Source organism: Lissotriton helveticus, chromosome 6, assembly GCF_964261635.1.
Source record: "Lissotriton helveticus chromosome 6, aLisHel1.1, whole genome shotgun sequence".
NCBI classification, from domain to species: Eukaryota; Metazoa; Chordata; class Amphibia; order Caudata; family Salamandridae; genus Lissotriton; species Lissotriton helveticus.
This window is the reverse complement of record NC_136067.1, coordinates 440593678-440609855: the sequence shown is the minus strand read 5'-3', so window position 1 is coordinate 440609855 and position 16178 is coordinate 440593678.

Sequence of the window (16178 nt, the reverse complement as noted above, 5' to 3'; positions counted from 1 at the left end):
GTGTCGAAGGAGGTGTTGATAATGTCCCGCAGGTGGGGTGCGATGACAACGTCGGCCTTGTTGAAGACGTGGTGAGGGCAGGGGTCGGTCGGAGATCCGGAGTGGACGGAGTTCATTGTGCGGACGGTGTCTTCGGTGCTGATCGGAGTCCAGGCGCGGAGGGTGGTGGTGGGTGGCGTTGCTGCGGTTGTGGCGTGCGTCGGTTGGATGCTGAAGCTGTTGTGTATGTCCGCGATCTTGTTGTGGAAGTAGGAGGCGAGGGAATTGCAGAGGTCTTGCGACGGGGTGATGTCGTTGTTTCCGGCGTTGGGGTTGGAGAGCTCTTTCACGATGTTGAAGAGTTCCTTGCAGTTGTGTGCGTTGTTGTCCAGTCGGTCCTTGTATGCATTTTTCTTGGTGGCGCGGATCAGTTGGTGGTGTTCCCGGGTGGCGAGCTTGAGGGTGGTCATATTGTCCATTGTTGGTTCCCTTCTCCATACTTTCTCGAGGGCTCGGCAGTTCTTCTTGGAGGGTGATGACAAACTACATTTGTTTAGTCACACTTACCCTATAATTAATGTAAATTTAATTACATGTTTTTACTACACTTTGTATCTGTGAAAGAGAGAAGAAGAAATTAGTTATAATTAGTAAAATATATATTTTAAAATAGAAGAGACAGGTCAAGAGTTTAAAAAACATAAAAGTGTACTAAGAAATAAAGTAAGAGTGAAGGACACAGAAAGGGAAATAAACTAATGTAGAAGGACAAAAAGAGGGAACAAGAAATAGAAGGAGAGCAAATTACTAAGAGTAAGGCAGATACATTCAGTGACAGAGGAAGAGAAGAAGAGAGAAATGAACTGAAGGTAAGAAAGATACTAAAAGAATGTGAGTTAGCAAAACTAAATAAGGAAAGAGGAGTAAGTAAAAAAGGAATGACTGAGAGGGAAAGGAGTCTGATTGAGGATGCATTTACAAGAATGAGGAATGGAAGATGACTGAGAGTGAGTGAAGGGGAGTCACAGAGTGAAGGGATGAAGGGAGAGAGGATAATATAGAAGGATTGAGGGAAAAGGAGTGAGGAAGTTAGTAGACAGAGGGACTAAGGGAAGGACTGAGTGAAGTGGAGTACAATGAGTGAGGAAAGGAAAATGAGTAAGGGAGCAAAAGAAGGAAAGATAGGGGAAGAGGACTAAAGCAGTGGTACTGAGAGAATGTGATTCGGTGATGAAAGTAAAGAGAAGGACACTGAAAGATAGGAAATGAGGGGTAGTAATGGAACCGGACTAAAAGAAATGGGGTGAAGAATGATGAGAGAGGAGCAGTGAAGTTGTTGTAAGAGAAATGATAGAAGGTAGATAAACACAAGTGAGCATAACACAAGGAGAGTGAGGGACTGAGGACATAGAGGTAGTGAATGGAAAATAGAGAGAAGAGGTCAAAAGAAAGGAGCAAAGAAAGATAAGTGAGGGAGAGTGGGTGAGGTATAGTGACAGAGTGCGACAAAAGAGGTGAGTGAGTAAAGAGGAATTACTAAAAGAGCAAAGGAGGAAAAGACGGAAAAGGGAAGTAAAGCAGAGAGACTGAAAGCTGAAAAGTGGTGCAAGGGAGAGAGGGGATGCAGATAGTTGAAATGGAAATGAGGGGTTGTGAAAGAAGTGGAGTAAACGAATGGGGGTGAAACAGAGTGAGAGAAAGGCAGTGTGAGTAAGTAAAAAGAGCTGAAAGAGAGTGGAAAAGGGAAAGTGAGTGTAAGAAAATGGGAATACAATATAAATTACACAATACAAACTATAGAATAATTTGTACAACATGTTAGATAGTTTATTTTTGCTGTTCTCAGAACATATTGAATTTCACTAAAAACAGTGAGTTCAAACTATTCATCATATAACAGCGGGGAAAAAAAACACAATCTAAAAGATTGTGTTTAAAAAAAAACATATAAACTTACAAAACACATATGTACACTAATCTTTGATTTACTTACTTTTCCTTTAGGCCAAATAGTACATCATGAAGGTCCTTTTCGTTGAAAAGTACTCTGCTGTTCTCTAAAACCTCCATTTCCTCGACTTTGTATAAGAAAAGCTCCAAGAACATCTGAAATATTTTTCAATGTTTTCATTTCCTCCTTGTGTTCAGTCATGACTCTTTGCTCAATCCTTCACTTTTCCTTAAGGCCAAATAGTGTCAGATGTATCAGTATGTTTTCAAATTACTCAAAACAAACTCTGAAATTACCGTTTTCCCGACGTTCTGAAAGAAAAGCTCATAGAACATTTTCACAATGTTTAAATATTGCAATTCCAAATCTTTATTTCGATCACATGATCATAAAAGATGTACAAGATTTACCAGATCAATTAAAAATCCGGAATATCAATATGTCATTAATATAAAATACATTAGAGATTAAAAAGTAGTAAAAAAAAAAAAAATGAATGGTGCCAGTTAGTCAAGGGAGGAAAGTTTGTCACGAATCTCCGACCCCCTTTATCAGTCAGGAGCAGGCATACCACATTGCAGTTAAAAATGTTGCCATAGCGAACACAATTGGCGGGGATAAATCAGTCTTTAAAACTCTTATGCAGGTAGGAATGTTCTAAATCCCAGGTTTTTAAGGAGGGGGACAAGCCAGTGTTTCCTGCTTTTCCGATATGCTCGACAGAAGAAAACCGCGTGCACATCGTTCTCCTTTGTGTGGGCACATGAAGGGCATGTCTCTGTAGCAGATCGACAGGACCATAGTTTGGTAAAAGACCTGAAAGGAAGGGTCCCGTACCTCCACTGCAGGAATAGCTTTCTTGTTAGAGCCGGAGTCATGCCATCCAGAACGCATTCAAGGTTATATAAGTCTTTACTTTTAATGAAATGGTGTGTTAGGGATCCTTCGCGAGTGCTATCCAGAGCTGGAAGAAGCATGTGGTCATAATACGCTCTGGACAGCGCTTTGCTCGAAATCCTATTGCTTGTGCTTTCCGGGTATGACCATAATTCTTGTAGTCCAAGGGTCTCACAGGTTCTCTTGATGTAGTTTAACCAAGGCGTCTTGGTGGCATTGGGCAGGGATAGAAAATCCTGTAGCTCGGTTCTATAGGTGGTGAGATCTTGACTGCTCCAAAGACGACGCCAAAAAGTTAGTGGTTTGAGTCCTAGTTCCTCAGTAATGGGCCTCAAACCCAGGTCCAGTCTCAGGGGCAGGATTGGAGTGCCTGGGGGAAGGGCTGTCAGCTGCCTGAGGAATTTATTTTCTGTGGTCAGCAAGTTATGCGACGGAATGTGGCCCCACAACTCTCCCCCATAGGTAACTCCCCCTCGTGCCTGGGCTTTATAAATTTGGATTGCAGGGCCAAGTGGGCGATATGGTGACTTACTTGCAATTCTCGAAATACTTCCCGCCCTCTGGGCCAGTTTCATGTTTGCTTTTGTCCGGTGTGCCCCCCACGTTAGATTTTGGTTTAGGGTTATCCCCAGGTACTCAATTGTGTAAGCCCTTTCCAAGCGCACTGTACCAAGCAAAGGGCTGGGGCGTTTAGAGGGCATTGGGTTTAGGATCATGAATTTAGTTTTCTATGGGTTAATTTCGAGTCCCCTTTCTGTACAAAATTCCAGAAAACCATCCAACACCCGCTGTATGCCCATCGGGGATTTGGACAGCAGCACGGTGTCATCCGCAAACATAATTGCGGGCACCCTGCTGCCGCTCAGTTTTGGGGCGACAATGTTGGCAGTCCTTGTCAGGTGCGCGATTACCCCGTTCACAAAGAGGCAGAACAGGGTCGGTGCAAGCACACAGCCCTGTCTCACCCCTCTGCGAACGGGGAATCTTTCAGTTAAATTGCCCCTTCTCCCGCACCTGACACGTGCAAAGTTATTATGGTGTAGTTTCATCAGGATTGCGAGGATGTCTTTCGGGACGCCTAACTCCTCCATTACCTTCCACAATTTTGATCTTGGCACCAAATCGAAGGTGGCACGTAGATCCACAAAAACCGTGTACAAAGTGCCGCCCTCGATCAGTGCGGTCCTCTAGTAAATAAGGTTTAATCGGAATATTTGGTCAATTGTGGACACCCCCCTCCTAAATCCCGCCTGGTATGGGCTCAGAGTATCCGTCTCCTCCAGCCAGTTCTGCAACCGGTCCAGTATTAGCCTACCGAAGAGTTTCTGTGATACGTCGATAAGGCTTATTGGACGATAGTGGTCTGGAAGCAGAGGAGATCCATTTTTAAACATTGGAACCACCTCTGCACCCAGCCAAGTATCCGGAACCTCCATTCCCTTAAGGAGCGCGTTAAATATCAACAGGAGATAGGGGGCCCATATCCCTGGCTCCTGTTTGAATAGGTCGCCTGGCACCCCATCCAGCCCCGGGGCTTTGCCTGTTGATAACCCTGCAATAGCTGCCCGAACTTCTTTTTCAGTGAAAGGTTCACCTTCCGGGTCACTCACTAAAGTGCAAGGGGGGGGGGCTCAAGGCCTCATCCTCCAATGCATATAAGGACTGGAAATGGTTTTGCCATATGCTCAGGGCGATATTGGGTTCAATTGCCGAAGGAAGATCTTCTGATCCGTTATTAACTACCCGCCAGAATTTACGAGAGTCTCTGGTAGCTAGAGCTCCAGAGAGTTCCTCCCAATGTTGTTGGTCCCATTCGGCCTTGGGGATTGCCAGCAGTTTCTTATATGCCCGTCTTCTGGCTTGTATCTCCTCCCGGCTTCTACACGCCTTAATTGCGAGTAGAAGTTCTCGTTTGGAGTTCCGGCATGTGGCATTATACCAGGTCTTCTTGTGTGTCTCGCTATTTCTACCTGCACCCTTTACGAAAAGATCTAAATCCATGGTGTTTATTAGATCTTCGTGCGTTCGCCATAACTGCTCTCTGTTTTTTTCGTTGCTAAGTTCCTCCCTGAGAGCAAATGCCTTTTCCAGCACTGGGATAATTCTGGCATAGAGCCTGGGCAACTTAACGCCACTTGTGACCAATTTTCCCCATCTTACTCTCCTTCTGTTGTTCTCCAGGAGTAGCCCTATCTTTGCCCTTTGTTCATCCTGTCCCATGTCCTCATTACCTGGCATGGCATATTCAAGTTCCAGGGCGTTATGATCACTGTCCAGTCTTTCAATTACCCTGAAATCAATAATTCGTGACCAGGATGACAATTGGACTAGGACGTAGTCCAATCTGGATTCACTTCCTGACTTATTGAAGGTACATTTGCTTGGCATATCTGATTTAGTACGCCCATTGCAGGCCCTAAGGCCACGATTGAGAGTAAGGGCGGTTATCTGCAGAGCGAGGGAGGTCCAAGCTCTTGGTGGGGTGCCACCGTGGCAGGTACCAGCCATCTTGCGTCCTCCTCTAGGGAGGGTCCTTCAAGAAGGCCAGTCATTGGCTCGTAATGCGAGTTCAGATCCCCTCCAACCACGTAATGGAGCTCCCTTGGAATTTCGCTCAAGAAAGCGGAGAGTTCCTCGATAGTATTCGATTCTCGTGCTATGGCTACTGGCCTCGAATAGACATTTATTATCGCCAGTTTGGAGGAATTTGGTCATTCTAACAGGACGGCTAATATGTCATCCACATTTAGGCATCTGGCCTGACAACCCAATTGGGAAGCTACCCAAATTGCCAGCCCTCCCGACGGTCGACCCCGACCCCCCCATTTAGCGGGTTTTGAAAATACTGCAAACCCCTGGCACGTATATTCCTCTCTTGCCCAAGTTTCCTGAAACAGGCAGATGCTTTTTGAGTTGATAAAGGAAGCCCATTCCTGATAATCCATTTTGTTACCCAACCCGGCTACATTCCATGAAATCAGGTTCAGTGTTGGTGGCCTTATGGATGGTGGCTGGATGTCAGAATGGTTATTCTCATTTGTGCCCGAGTTTGCCATTAAATGTTGTAGCAATTCCCCCTGACCAACCCGTAAATTCCTGCCATTACCAGATGTATCTGCTATAAAGTGGGCGGGATCTCGATAGTGTGCAAGCTCATTGGGAGCGGCTATCTGTTCACATGGAACCGGGGCTTGTTCAGGGGGGATGGTTCTGTCCTCACTGCCATCTATGAAATAGAAATGGTGCTGGTCCCTGCCTTTGGGCTTGAGCTGTCAATCAACCAATTCAAGGCTACTGTACCTCTTGAAGGTGGGAAGGTAGACTGGCTGGTGGATTCTTTAGGGCCTAGGAACTCCTCTCATTCTTCCCCCCCATCCGCCCCCCCTCCTAGTGCTGATCTCCCAGCCCTCCTCATCGCCATATGAGGGTAGATGCTCGGGCGCCACTCTCCTATGATAGATGGGGTCCCTCCTCCCTCCACAGTTACTCTCGCATTCTCCCGCCATTTCTTGATGATACCCCCATCTCTGGTCTTCTGATGTATACATACTCAATGGGTAAAAGAATGAGAGAGGGAGAGACTGGATGTGGTTCCCTTGATCGTCAGGGGCCCAACTGCAGATGTAGGAGGCTGTCCTGGGTTCTCTGAAGCTAACCAGGACGCAGTCGCCACTAATTGTTTTTCTCATGTTTCCCACCCAGGTAGCCCGTCTTGCCATAAGAATATCACTAGTTGTACCTTGTGGGAGAGGTCTGTATATAGACAGCCAGTTGATAACTTTGTTCTTAAGGGAGGCGGTCGACTCTATGGCGGTAGGTTTTAGGTCGGGTACCCCCGTTAAAATTACTGTATAGGGGGACGCCTCAGGTGGTAAGTTCACAGGTTTGGCTTTGCGGGCATTATTTTGCGTATTATCTGGGGGTTGCGGCTCTCTGTGTGGCTTGTTAGAGGGAATGGCATTATCTTTAGGGTGTGTAATTGTATTTGGGGATGAAAGTGATGGTACCTGGGTTTGTGTAGGTGGGTTGATCGTGTTAGCGTTAGCCAAAGGTTGAGGGATCTTATTTTGATTGGGTTTGTATTGCGTATGTTGAGAGGTAGCTGGGCCGTTTTTCTTCGTCATGGTTGTTGGCTCAACGCCCTTTTTAGGCTTTGGATCTAACCCCCCTTTGGCTCCCTTACTTTCTAATTTCAAGCTATCTGCCAGCTGGACTGTAGATTTTTCAATGTTAACCAGCCTGGCTTCAATCTTTGTCAGGCGGGCTTCTAGGGGGCTTAAAAGAGACCTAAGGAGTGCACCTATGTCTGCGAGTGTGATATCCTCGCTGGAGGATTCCATTGAGGTATTGTTGGAGTGGGATGATATATCCATAGATGCAATGACAATAGGTGGGGCCACTGCTCTGTCCTCGGATGAATGGCCCGAGCTGGTATCACCAGGACTAGCAGCGTCCGTCACGAAGTTGGACTTAGGAGTTTTTGCCTTGCTCCCTCCCTTAGTTTGCCCTTCTTTCTTCCTTTTTTGGATAGCTCCTTCCCTAGCTCCCCTTAAAAGATCGGAAACTTTCTCGCTAATGGTGGCTATGGCCGAGTCATGGCCAGAGGTTGGAAGTGGGGTTTGTGGTATTTGGCCCGTCGGTAGGGTCATTAAGCTCATATCCTCAAGATCACTTGAGACCTCCTTTGTGAGGTCTAGGTTAATAAGTGACTGGTTGGCCCCTGATGCCCCGTTGGTAGAGTTGTTGGCCTCTAGCCTTCCATCAGGAGTCTTGGCTAGAGCCAGTGAGCCCATTGATGATCTCCTTACCCAATCGATTTCCTGGGAAATACGTCTCTCAAGCACAGTAATGTCCTCTATCAGAAGTGATCCTGCTTTCACAAAATAGTTATCAATGGTACCTTTAGCGGCTCCTGCCGCCGCCAGCAAAGATTTGCTCCTTGTTTCCCTGGTACACATTCTGACGTCCGTATGATCCGGTCTTTATGGGGGATGGGATGGTAAAAAGATCCGACCAAGGGGGGTGGCCCAGTCCCGGTCTCTCCCGTCCTCGAACAGCCTCAAACGGCACGCCCTTTGCCCGGGCTTCGATCCGCGCTTTGTTCCGCACGCGTCCCGCATACGCGGGTGTAGGTCTGATTATGTACGTGTGCGCTGGGGGCGTGGCTTGCAGGGAGAGCGGGCCAGGTGCCGACTATTGGCCACGCAGGGACTCCTGGTAGATGGAGTCCCTGCCGTCACGCTCGCAGCCCTGTTGCGCTGCCACAGACCCCGCTGAATACCCTATTCATATTTCCATCTCTGGCTCACTCATATTCAACATTTCCTATAATACTAATATCACTTACTATGAGATCCACTTACAGTACCTATATGACAACTCAATTTTTTATATTATCTTGATAAGTTTTACTCGGAATATAATTTTAAACAGTAAACTAACTTTTATTAACTGCTCCCGTCTTCATAGGCCAATTACCTTTACTTAAATTTTGGTTCTAAAAACACTAGGTATGAATTTTTAAGTCAAAAGGCAAACGTTGTTTGAAAGTCAAATGAGTATCATTACACAGCTGCCACCCTTTTTGACATTTTAAATAGCATGTGTAATGCCCTGATGTTGTTGAAGGACCATCATGATAAATAATAGCTACAGTTGCAAAGGTTCTTCCTGAAATTGATAACTGAGAAGCCACGACATTTTTAATAGAAGTTGTCAATTTAGTTCCATCAGGTCTATATCGTTGGAACATTAAAATGACATACTGACCATAAGTTTGTATAAATAATGAGGACAGCATTGCACACTTACATTGGGTACACACCATATTGTGATCAGCTGCTTTAACTAGATTATTAAAAGACACTGATTTGCAGTCTGATAAAGTCAAATATATAAATCTTTCAGTGTCTATTCTAGTACTACTTGATAAACTACAATTGTCACAGTCATGCTGCCATTGATAAGAAAGGCCAAAAAGATTTTCTACATCTACACCTTCATCTTCCAATACACCAAACATATACATTAAAAATTCCTGACAATCCTGCTGAATATTCTGTGAAAATTGATTTTGACCAGAACATATGTCTAAAAGATTTCGAATTTCTGAAACACTTTCTATTTTTGCTCTATCACTGCTACATTTCTCAAACACAGAATTCAATAAACAGCAGAATGTTTGATCCTGATTTTCAACAATCTGTTCGTGTAAATTTTGAAGAAAAAAAACAACATTAACCACTACATTAGCATAGCAGTTGACAGCAGAACTCTTTCCAAACTGAAATCCAACAACATCTTCAATAGAATCCTTTTTCTTTCTGCTTACAATTACAGTTTCATCTACTTTTTGTCTTTTTGCTTCTACCTCACTGCAATTATTCTCATTTCTTCTTTTTCAGCCTACCACACGTTTTTCAAACAGAGGATATTGAGGCAAATGTGGAGCATACTCTCTCCTTAACCTATTGTATTCTTTAACACAATCTAGATCTGCACAAATCTTTGTCTCATCACATTCAACCAAGTACAATCCTGATAAAGTTCTGACTCGTGATAATGCCACATATACCATACCCTCTTTAAACACAGACCTTCCAATGTTCACCAAAGCACTATCTACACTTAAACCTTGAGATTTATGAATTGTCACCGCATATGCCAAACAAACAGGAAACTGTTTTTGGCGAACATATAAGTCTTTTACAAGCAGAAATCTAGCAGAACAACTGATTTTCTGTACTTCCTCAATGCCATCAAATTTAATTTTTTAAAAATCAATTCCATCTCTATTTCTGTAATTCAGAAATTCAACAACATGACCCATTGATCCATTTACCAGACCTCTATCAACATTTAAATTCCTTCTCAAAATGATACGACAATTTAAACACACATTCAGAGTCTTTTCAAACCCAGCAGTTTTAGATATACTCTTCTCTAATGAATCCAATTTTGATTTCAAATTTTCTGACAAAATAATTGTTGATCCCATATGCTCTATTTTATCTATAGCTTCCAGTTTCACAATCTCTTCATTTTCTAACTTTAACATTTTGTTGTTGAAGATGGAACATTCTTGCAGAGTTGACATCAAACATATCCCAGATTTGTTCTCAGTAATTTTCTTAAAAATATTCTCTGGAAGAATGTTTTCATTTGGATACAAATTTGAAATTAATCGTGCATGTAATGCTTCTTTCCCATGCTCACTTACTTTTCCGATTCTTACATCTTGTAGAATATTTTTATAATCTTCATCCTTTGCCTGTCGCATATTTTGAAGTAGTTCTGCATTTTTTAAATTTAACCATATATTAACGTTTCCAATGCTTCCTAGGCACTTCCTGGTATCTTCATGCGTGAGCATTTTAAACACTGGTTGTCCTTTCACTGGAGTCAACTGCAGTAGATCTCCAAAAACAATAATGTGTTTCCCTCCAAATAACACATCATACTCTGTTCTAAGGATTTCTTGCATTTCAAATGCACAAAAGCAAGCATTAGATTTGAGACCATGCTTACTTCATCAATGATAAGAAGTTTCATTTTCTTCAGTACTCTGGAAACTTCAGAACAAGCATCTCCAGATAGCTTGTGGTATTGCAATTTATTATCATGCTCAACTGGTAGCATCAGTAAACAATGTAAAGTAATCCCTTTAATGTTATGTGCTGCCAGCCCAGTTGGAGCGGTAACAACACACGACAGCGGTGATTCAGTCCTTTTCTGCAGATAAGTTGCAATTGCCTTAATCAGAAAACTTTTTCCAGTTCCCGCTTCTCCACTCACGTACAGTCGGACAGGCTTAAATGATGTACATGAGCACTCTTTTTTCTCATGATTGAATCCATGTTCTACCTGTTCTGTGACTTCGTCATATATCTGTTTCTGCTCAACGTTTAGTTGTTTCACCAAATCTTCTAAATTAACTACATCCTCTTGAGCTTGTTCCATAGCTCTTTCCACCTCATCCATGGCAGTGGCAGCTTCATTTTGGATAATTGGTCCTCCTAGTGGATCCTGACTCAATGAAGTAGAACTCTGACTGTCTTGAGAACTTGTCTCCAGCAATCTCTACAGCAATTTAGGCTTCTTGCTCTATTTCTTCGTTCAACATTTGCAGATAATTTGGAAAAACAGGACATTCTATGGTATCCTTGGTTGCATTAAAAGAATCTTCGTAACAGAGAAAATCTCCAAGTAGTTCCTCTTCTGTACGCCATGGCTTAAAGAGTTGCAAAAGAGCTAAATGGTAAAATTCCCTTTTGTCTGGAGATTCGCAACTCAATTTTTGATGATTAATCAAATGGCCTTTTCTCTGCTTCACTAGACATCCTTCACACCCAATGACAGCATATATTCCATTATTGATATCTTCTGTGATGTTCCTCTTATAACTATAGATTTGCAGAACTTCATACAAACAACTGTTCTCAAGAGGACTACTTCTATTTGGATAGTATGTATCCAACATGTTTGTCTTCAAAATATCTGTACTGTCTGGTTCTTTCTCCGCCAAATACTCAATTTCTTGTACAGATTTCAAAACTCGGTTTCGTGTTGCAGCAAGACCTAGACTCGCCCAAATGATTGTTCGAGATTTGGCATAGAGACTTGCTGATGATAACCGATCAGAACATTCATATGTTCCAATTTCTCGATGCGACAACATCTTCAGACTGAAACTGTATAATTGTTTACTTATACTCTTTTCATGTGAAATGTCCTCCCACATTTACTTCAGTTCTGTCTTTTCTTTTTTTGTGATGTAAGACGTCACATATCGAGCCACAGCAATAGAGTTGTCAGCAAAGAACTGAATATCCATGTTAGCATTCCACATGGACAAAATCACTGGATTGTAGTCGTTAATGTACTTGGACTCTTCGTTTCTTTTTAAATTGTATGTATTTTTGTTGATTTCCTCGTCACAGTATGTCGCAGAGAAGACATCAAATTATTTACTCTTCCTTTAGAAATCACTGGTCGTGGAAACCCAAAACGACATATTGTGTAGAACTTGTCCTTGTTTCTGAATTTTCGACAACAGTACTTTCCACAACGATGGGATTGAAAGAGTAAAACTTGTTGCCTTAAACTGTTTTCTTCGATAGTTTTCGGAACAGCACATGTTGAATACTCTTCAATGAAGCTCATCACTGTCTCATCCAAATCTGTTCCAAATTTGGGTGCATCTTTAATCCACAACAACATATGTATGTGAGGAGCACCTCTCGCTTGATACTCCTTTCTCCAAAAGAAATCCAAAACCTCTCCAAGGGGAGGTTTTTTTTGTTGGTAATAAAAGAAATCATAGCTTATCTATTATACCCAATAGATTGAGGCCTGTTCAGGGGGCACGGAGGAGGTGAGGCTTGTCCAAGTGTCAGAGGAGGTGAGTCCTCTCCACTGCACTCTTGGATACAGGCCTCACCTCCTCTGCACCCCTGGACATGCCTAACCTCATCTGCACAATCTACTTCCTAATCTGAGGAAACACAGGTGACATGATTGTGAAAGGTTCAAATATATCTATTTAATCTTGCAGACATTTGTTTAGTCACACTTACCCTATAATTAATGTAAATTTAATTACATGTTTTTACTACACTTTGTATCTGTGAAAGAGAGAAGAAGAAATAAGTTATAATTAGTAAAATATATATTTTAAAATAGAAGAGACAGGTCAAGAGTTTAAAAAACATAAAAGTGTACTAAGAAATAAAGTAAGAGTGAAGGACACAGAAAGGGAAATAAACTAATGTAGAAGGACAAAAAGAGGGAACAAGAAATAGAAGGAGAGCAAACTACTAAGAGTAAGGCAGATACATTCAGTGACAGAGAGGAAGAGAAGAAGAGAGAAATGAACTGAAGGTAAGAAAGATACTAAAAGAATGTGAGTTAGCAAAACTAAATAAGGAAAGAGGAGTAAGTAAAAAAGGAATGACTGAGAGGGAAAGGAGTCTGATTGAGGATGCATTTACAAGAATGAGGAATGGAAGATGACAGTGAGTGAAGGGGAGTCACAGAGTGAAGGGATGAAGGGAGAGAGGATAATATAGAAGGATTGAGGGAAAAGGAGTGAGGAAGTTAGTAGACAGAGGGACTAAGGGAAGGACTGAGTGAAGGGGAGTACAATGAGTGAGGAAAGGAAAATGAGTAAGGGAGCAAAAGAATTATTATTATTAAAATTTTATATAGCGCGCAGCTACCCTAGGGCATCCCGGCGCTTTGAACAGAGCATCGACAGTTAAAACAGTGAGATGGTCAGGCCAAATCACGCAGGAAACAGATAAGTTTTCAGACCTTTTCGAAAGCGCAAAATACAGGTCTCAGCGCGAAGTTTTAAGGGCAGAGAGCTCCAAAGCGTTGCTGGAAGAAGGAAAGATAGGGGAAGAGGACTAAAGCAGTGGTACTGAGAGAATGTGATTCGGTGATGAAAGTAAAGAGAAGGACACTGAAAGATAGGAAATGAGGGGTAGTAATGGAACCGGACTAAAAGAAATGGGGTGAAGAACGATGAGAGAGGAGCAGTGAAGTTGTTGTAAGAGAAATGATAGAAGGTAGATAAACACAAGTGAGCATAACACAAGGAGAGTGAGGGACTGAGGACATAGAGGTAGTGAATGGAAAATAGAGAGAAGAGGTCAAAAGAAAGGAGCAAAGAAAGATAAGTGAGGGAGAGTGGGTGAGTTATAGTGACAGAGTGCGACAAAAGAGGTGAGGGAGTAAAGAGGAATTACTAAAAGAGCAAAGGAGGAAAAGACGGAAAAGGGAAGTAAAGCAGAGAGACTGAAAGCTGAAAAGTGGTGCAAGGGAGAGAGGGGATGCAGATAGTTGAAATGGAAATGAGGGGTTGTGAAAGAAGTGGAGTAAACGAATGGGGGTGAAACAGAGTGAGAGAAAGGCAGTGTGAGTAAGTAAAGAGAGCTGAAAGAGAGTGGAAAAGGGAAAGTGAGTGTAAGAAAATGGGAATACAATATAAATTACACAATACAAACTATAGAATAATTTGTACAACATGTTAGATAGTTTATTTTTGCTGTTCTCAGAACATATTGAATTTCACTAAAAACAGTGAGTTCAAACTATTCATCATATAACAGCAGGGAAAAAAAAACACAATCTAAAAGATTGTGTTTAAAAAAAAACATATAAACTTACAAAACACATATGTACACTAATCTTTGATTTACTTACTTTTCCTTTAGGCCAAATAGTACATCATGAAGGTCCTTTTCGTTGAAAAGTACTCTGCTGTTCTCTAAAACTTCCATTTCCTCGACTTTGTATAAGAAAAGCTCCAAGAACATCTGAAATATTTTTCAATGTTTTCATTTCCTCCTTGTGTTCAGTCATGACTCTTTGCTCAATCCTTCACTTTTCCTTAAGGCCAAATAGTGTCAGATGTATCAGTATGTTTTCAAATTACTCAAAACAAACTCTGAAATTACCGTTTTCCCGACGTTCTGAAAGAAAAGCTCATAGAACATTTTCACAATGTTTAAATATTCCAATTCCAAATCTTTATTTCGATCACATGATCATAAAAGATGTACAAGATTTACCAGATCAATTAAAAATCCGGAATATCAATATGTCATTAATATAAAATACATTAGAGATTAAAAAGTAGTAAAAAAAAAAAAAAGAATGGTGCCAGTTAGTCAAGGGAGGAAAGTTTGTCACGAATCTCCGACCCCCTTTATCAGTCCGGAGCAGGCATACCACATTGCAGTTAAAAATTTTGCCATAGCGAACACAATTGGCGGGGATAAATCAGTCTTTAAAACTCTGTATGCAGGTAGGAATGTTCTAAATCCCAGGTTTTTAAGGAGGGGGACAAGCCAGTGTTTCCTGCTTTTCCGATATGCTCAACAGAAGAAAACCGCGTGCACATCGTTCTCCTTTGTGTGGGCACATTTAGGGCATGTCTCTGTAGCAGATCGACAGGACCATAGTTTGGTAAAAGACCTGAAAGGAAGGGTCCCGTACCTCCACTGCAGGAATAGCTTTCTTGTTAGAGCCGGAGTCATGCCATCCAGAATGCATTCAAGGTTATATGAGTCTTTACTTTTAATGAAATGGTGTGTTAGGGATCCTTCGCGAGTGCTATCCAGAGCTGGAAGAAGCATGTGGTCATAATACGCTCTGGACAGCGCTTTCCTCGGAATCCTATTGCTTGTGCTTTCCGGGTATGACCATAATTCTTGTAGTCCAAGGGTCTCACAGGTTCTCTTGATGTAGTTTAACCAAGGCGTCTTGGTGGCATTGGGCAGGGATAGAAAATCCTGTAGCTCGGTTCTATAGGTGGTGAGATCTTGACTGCTCCAAAGACGATGCCAAAAAGTTAGTGGTTTGAGTCCTAGTTCCTCAGTAATGGGCCTCAAACCCAGGTCCAGTCTCAGGGGCAGGATTGGAGTGCCTGGGGGAAGGGCTGTCAGCTGCCTGAGGAATTTATTTTCTGTGGTCAGCAAGTTATGCGACGGAATGTGGCCCCACAACTCTCCCCCATAGGTAACTCCCCCTCGCGCCTGGGCTTTATAAATTTGGAGTGCAGGGCCAAGTGGGCGATATGGTGACTTACTTGCAATTCTCGAAATACTTCCCGCCCTCTGGGCCAGTTTCATGTTTGCTTTTGTCCGGTGTGCCCCCCACGTTAGATTTTGGTTTAGGGTTATCCCCAGGTACTCAATTGTGTAAGCCCTTTCCAAGCGCACTGTACCAAGCAAAGGGTTGGGGCGTTTAGAGGGCATTGGGTTTAGGATCATGAATTTAGTTTTCTACGGGTTAATTTCGAGTCCCCTTTCTGTACAAAATTCCAGAAAACCATCCAACACCCGCTGTATGCCCATCGGGGATTTGGACAGCAGCAGGGTGTCATCCGCAAACATAATTGCGGGCACCCTGCTGCCGCTCAGTTTTGGGGCGACAATGTTGGCAATCCTTGTCAGGTGCGTGATTACCCCTTTCACAAAGAGGCAGAACAGGGTCGGTGCAAGCACACAGCCCTGTCTCACCCCTCTGCGAACGGGGAATCTTTCAGTTAAATTGCCCCTTCTCCCGCACCTGACACGTGCAAAGTTATTTTGGTGTAGTTTCATCAGGATTGCGAGGATGTCTTTCGGGACGCCTAACTCCTCCATTACCTTCCACAATTTTGATCTTGGCACCAAATCGAAGGTGGCACGTAGATCCACAAAAACCGTGTACAAAGTGCCGCCCTCGATCAGTGCGGTCCTCTAGTAAATAAGGTTTAATCGGAATATTTGGTCAATTGTGGACACCCCCCTCCTAAATCCCGCCTGGTATGGGCTCAGAGTATCCGTCTCCTCCAGCCAGTTCT